Below are 6000 nucleotides of genomic sequence, written 5' to 3'. Positions count from 1 at the left end.
TTGACAGGTGCATGGTTTCTGCAAACTCCTCTACCAATAAGATCGTCCATTGTTTTTCCAGACATGCTTCCTGGAGGGTATTTTAGTTCACAAGGAAATGCCCAAGGTAATCAATGCAACCATATCAAAGTAGAATTGGACCCAATTTACAGCCCCCAATTATCAATGCTGACCACAAACAGGCTATCACATTCCAAACCCATCTTCCATCTTCACAGCATGGGAAAACAAAATGCTTCAGAAAAAATTTTATTACAAACCAGCTACACTTTTCTCGAAACAGAATTATCCGGGATCTCAAACCCTAGCAGTGCTCTCTCTCTTCTATCAGCCCAAACAAAGAATTTGTCAAGCCATTTGACAGGAATTCCAATACTTAGCCCTTTGATCACACTGGGCACTAATGCTCATTGTGGAATCAATTAAAATTCTGAAGATTTTGTAGTTTCATCAAACAGGTTTCATTCTTCTGGGATGAATTCAATGGAACTTGACCGGCAAGGGCCTACAGGTTCAATGGTCCAGCTTGAGTTTAAGCGTTGAACCCTTCAACTTTACTATCATCCAACCATTTTGGTGCCCTCGCTTCAGTCACAAGCTAACGCTACTTAGCTCAAAATTATTAATTATAAAATGTCTCAATCACACCTTATATTCAAACATTATACGTTGTTTTTAAACGATATGGGATGGGTTTATCATTCTACTACTGCGAGAACCCAAAAATTCAAATCAAATAAATAATTAGATAATAATAATTTTACAAATCTCAAATATTTTATTGTGGATCTTTAAGTGTGAATTAAATATTATTGGAGGGTCTTTTAATTAATTTTAAACTTAAAATAAATTTATGGTGAAAGTATTTAATTTAGAGGCAAGATTCATTATTTTTTTAAAAAAAAATCGAGGGCAAGTTAGTATGTATATTTTGTTATAATAATAGTTATATTTTATTTAAATTAATGGATTAGAAAATAAAATAATATAAAGAGATAATAATTTAGAGCCTTTTGTTTAGATATATAAAGTAACCCTAGGTTGCCTAATACAATGTATAACAACAGCAACAGCAGCCACGGGGAGAGAGAGGTTGAGAGAAAAGAAAAAGAAAAAAAAAGGGGTTGCAAACAAGGAAGAACTTTTGAGTGTGTGGTATGTCTCTATCTTTCTTCTTCTCTTTGTTTTTGTTCTTTATCCTTACTCTATTATTATTTAGTTCATTGATGGAGAGGTTGTAGGTTTGTGTATTTTGTATATATATACATATACGATTAAGAAATCTGAGGAGGTAAATTTATGTATAACGAATGGGTATAATTCTTAGTCCAAAAATTCTGTACAGAATCACAAATTTTAAAAATCAAGAAACCATATCAAACGAATGAATTTTGAACTGAAATTTTTACAATAGATTAATTACATATTGAATTTCATATCTGCATTTTTTTTCATAATTTTTGGGAGTCAAAATCCATATAAAACTGATGCATTCAAATCTGTCCAGAAAACTGGTTTAGAACAGTAAATTCGGGAGTGTCGTTCTCTTTGGGTATAAATCCAAAAATTATCAAATCAGTGTCATTAGAACCGGTTACGAGTCTAATTTCTTAAATGTTTAGCCTTGCATTGATTTCTCATGTATACTAAGAGAACCATTAATTTTTTTAAAGTGCTGCAAAAAACAACCTGTTTAGATATAATTAATTGTAAATAATTATTTTGATAAGCAAATCAAGTGAAACCAATTGGGTTTGAAACTTAGGATATATTAGTTGTTATCTAGAGGGTTTTGGAATTTTTCGAATAGCGTGGAGTGAGTTTTGTAATTTTAAAAGTTAGCAAATAGATTGGGAAAGTTTGTTTAAAACTCTATTTTATCTTAAAGTTACTCTTAATTAAGTTTCGATTTGAACCCACATCTTGGGTAATTTTAGACCTTGAAGAACATGAACTTAGGTATTATTTAAGAGTAACGGTGAGTGGGGTTGAGCTATGTTAGTGCGCTTTAGTGTGGGATATTTAATTTATTATTCTCTTTAGTATTTTTAAATTAGTAGTGACGTTTAATCTTCATACTTGGTTCAGGGCACTAGTTGGACTTTCATACTCTATTCGAGAATTATATTATTTCGTTTTCAGGTGAGTAGTTTCATGCTACATATTTTTATAAATGTTTCCCTACCTTGAACTATTGGAAAATTAAATTATTGTTTTAGGACTAAATTGTTTTGATAAAATTATTATATTATCAATGGAATCAAATTATTTCTGAAACATGTGTGAACTTAGCATACTGTAAACTATTTGTTTTGGCCTCATGTTTATAATGGTGAACTACCATGTTTTGCGATACTGGTGTGTATTGATTATTGGAACCATCTGTGTATTTTAGTCCAGGGAAATTATTCCACTATGTGTGGTGACTCTAGCCACTAGGGAACAGATCCGGGTTGGGCCGTGATGACTCTAGTGCTCAATGATTGTAAGGAAAAGACCTAGGTTAGGCTAGGTGACCTTCAATCGGATCCTCTTAGAGAAAAGGCCCAGGTTGCCACCCTGAGGATGACTCTTAGTTCGGTATTGGATCCAACGGGCTTATAGCCACTACTAAAAAAAACACTTTTTGCGACCGCTACAAGCCGTCACAAATAATAAAAATACAGTCGCAAAAGACCTTTTGCGACAGCCTATGCGACGGCAAATGGGAGTGGCGAATGTGGGAGTGGCGAATGTGGGGGTGGCAAATACTTTTTGCGACGGCAAACCAACGGTCACAAATTATTCGCGACCGCCTAAACTACTTATGGCGACTGCTATTTTGCCGTCGCAAAAAACAAAGAAAAATGCTAATATGTTTTTTGGCAACCATCTTGTTACCTTCGCACAAAAATTAAAAATAAAATAAAATAAAATAAAGTGTAACGTTAAGCACTCAAGAAATAACAATGACAAGAATTCAAACAATATAGCATTGTAGTTTAATTAGGCATTTCATTTGAGTCTCAAAATTGGAGCCATATGTGAAAGTTATTACAAAAAGTTCTTTTATGACGAAAATACAATCCAAATAGAATGCTAGTAAAGCCAAAATATAGTAAAGTAGTTATTCTCAGCTTCCTGGTAATTCTCATGAAGCCGTTTTCTTGTTGAAGCCAGCCTTTCAAGGTTAAGGCTTGATTCCTTCTGTTGTCTCTGCAATTCACAGTAAAAGCAATGTGATTCACAACACTTTCTTTCTACCGCATGAAGGCCGGTGCTTGCTAAAAAGAAAATGTGGAATCCAAAAATATTTCATCTCTAAAAAGCCTAAAATTAAGTTCATTTTTGTTTTTCTTTTGGGGATGATTGAAAAAATGCAAAATCAAAAGACCCAAAAAAGCCCTCTCCACTTATTTCCTCCTCAGTTTTCTCATCAACCAAATAGAGGACAATTTAAAGGGTACCTTGCGAGGAGGGGTAGAAGCAGCTAGGGAAATAGAATGGGTCGGTTTGGCAGGAGGAGCATCTCTTCGAGGAACTACTTTTGCTTTAGGTTCTGGTTCAGAGTTGTTCTTGTCTGAACCAGAGCTCCCATCTACAACAATTTTTATTAAAAAAGACAAAAAAATGATATATATTGTATCAAATCAAATCCACAAAAAGATAAAAACAAATAGACCCAACTGAGCTAGGAATCAGATTCGGTAGTTACTGTGTGGATTTAGAGAGTAGGCAAAATCAGGAACCTGTAAAGACCACAACTTTGGAGATCAAAAGTTTGGAATTTTCACAAAAACCTTAAAATATTTTGTTTCTCAAAAAAGCGCAACCAAGTGAGGAAGCAAACGCTAATTTTTACCTGGTGGTGAAAACCGTTTCAGGTGTTACTAGGTGGTACGTTCTGCTGAGGAGAGTCTCCATCAGCTGCCAACACCCCCACCATCACCATTAATGAACCTCTTTTTTAGTTCAATTCAAACAAGTAATAATTCTATCTAGAAAGAGAGAGAAAGAGAGAGAAGGGTTTAGAATTTTGGGTGATATTACCAATGAGAGAAGAAGAAACAAGTTGATTGGGTGTATTCAACTTAACCTATTCATCAACCAAATCTTTCCATTTTCTATAAAGAAAAAGCACCATGATCTAACAACTCCCACAATTATTTGTCTATGTCTGTGTATAGTAAAACAAACAAACACACACTATTTTCTTTTCAAAATTGTTTGTTTTAGTTTCGAATCTTCAAACCTGACGAGTTGTTTAACTAATCTCCGCACATCATTCGATGGATTCTTCCACAAATGATTCACATGCCTCCCAATATTAGTTTCCTGAGACAGAGACTCTTAGAAAGAATGAAATGTTTTCGATTACCTTGAGTGCTTTCAATGTTATATCCATATCTGCAGCTTTGAAGCAATTCAACCAGGGAATCTTTAGACTGAAACAGAGAAATTATAGTTCAACAACACAATTCTAAAAATTAATACTCGTAATAATAATAATCAGCAGAAAACTAAGATTCAATAATTGAAGATTAAATTGAATGAATACCTGGTCTTGATCTTCAAGCTGTTCTTTGATGTTAAGAATTCTGGTCTCTTCATTGTCGAACAAACCTCCGTACGGATGGCTTCATTGTTCTTCATTGCCACACACACATACAAAATAAATAAAAAGAAGACAAATTGGAACAACTAGACAAATATGGTTCTATTTGTTTAACTTTATAAAATGAAAGCATTATTGGAGAAAAATTGGTTTTAAGGGCAGTAGTAAAGTTGGTTTTAAGGCTAAAGATTACATATGGCCAAACCATGTATATACCAAATGTGCTAATAAGGCATAAAAATTTCACAAGTTGAGACACAAATGTGAGACAAAGTGATACCATTTTGTGAAAATCCTCTTTGCACTTAGGCTTTCACAATATCTATTGGTTGGATTTCCCATCTCTCTCTCTCTCTCTCTCTCTCTCTCTCTCTCTCACACACACACACACACAACAATAAATTTGGTTTCAAGAATGCTTGAATTCTGTGTGTGATTCTTAATTTGAGACTAGATGTTATGCAGGTGCTTTTGTTTAATTCTAGGTCTGGTGCTTCATGGTGAATTCTTGCCAGGACTTTTATTTTGAAGGCAGATTAATTTGCTAGTACTGTCAATCATGCATCACTTTGGAGTACTATTTGGTATTTGGGAAGAAAAAATGGAAAAATCAATCATGAGTTCAACAATCACTACACTAATTAATTTAATGAAAATAGATGAAACTAATTGGGCTGAAGTTATGAAACAATCATGTAGTTAACACGACACTAAGATCAATCATGAGTTCAACAACATGCACAAGATGACAACACTGTAATCCTGAAAATTAATAAAAAGCATCATCGAATCTTCAAGTAGATTATATATGACTTACAGAATAATAGATAGATATCCAGTGGATTGGATACTGAAGGAGGGATGAGGTGGCATCTGCAGCCAAAATAGGAGAAAGAAAACAACAAGTGAGAATTAGTGTTATGTTGTTGTTATCTTTGAATGAATATACATATACTATGACATATAATAAATACACAAATTCTCCATTGCCATTCTAATAATTCAAAAAATAAAATAAAATAACATAAAGGAAAATCAATTTATAAAAAATCCAACTCTTATTCAAAATCCAAATCAATTTATAAAATAACATTATTTCTTGGTACCCAAAAAATTATTAGTGTTCATGTTGTAATCTGTTTTAAGTGGAAAATGTCATTTATCATGTTCTTGAGAGACATGAGTAGTTTAACTGTTGAACCTTCTTTTTGAAACAGATTATCTTTATCAAAAGTGTATGCCAATCTAGTTTCTGTGATATATATCTTATTTTGGAATTGATCCCTGTTTTTAAAACTGTATTTACTATCCAAGTTGCTACTCACTGAGCTATCAGCTGACTTAGTTGTTTATCATTTCCAGGCGTTAAAAGGACTTAGAGTGGACTTGTGGCGTAGTGGGGACTC

The 6000-nt window shown here is 33.5% G+C and overlaps 1 pseudogene; it reads right to left on the bottom strand.

The window, feature by feature from the left end:
* Positions 1-3078: 3078 nt before the first annotated feature.
* Positions 3079-6000, bottom strand: part of LOC145789172 (putative mediator of RNA polymerase II transcription subunit 26c) — a 28296-nt pseudogene continuing 25374 nt past the window's right edge.

The sequence above is a fragment of the Camellia sinensis genome, chromosome 5, assembly GCF_055761805.1.
Source record: "Camellia sinensis isolate YWXY chromosome 5, ASM5576180v1, whole genome shotgun sequence".
NCBI lineage: Eukaryota > Viridiplantae > Streptophyta > Magnoliopsida > Ericales > Theaceae > Camellia > Camellia sinensis.
This window is presented reverse-complemented; position numbering and strand designations above follow the sequence as displayed.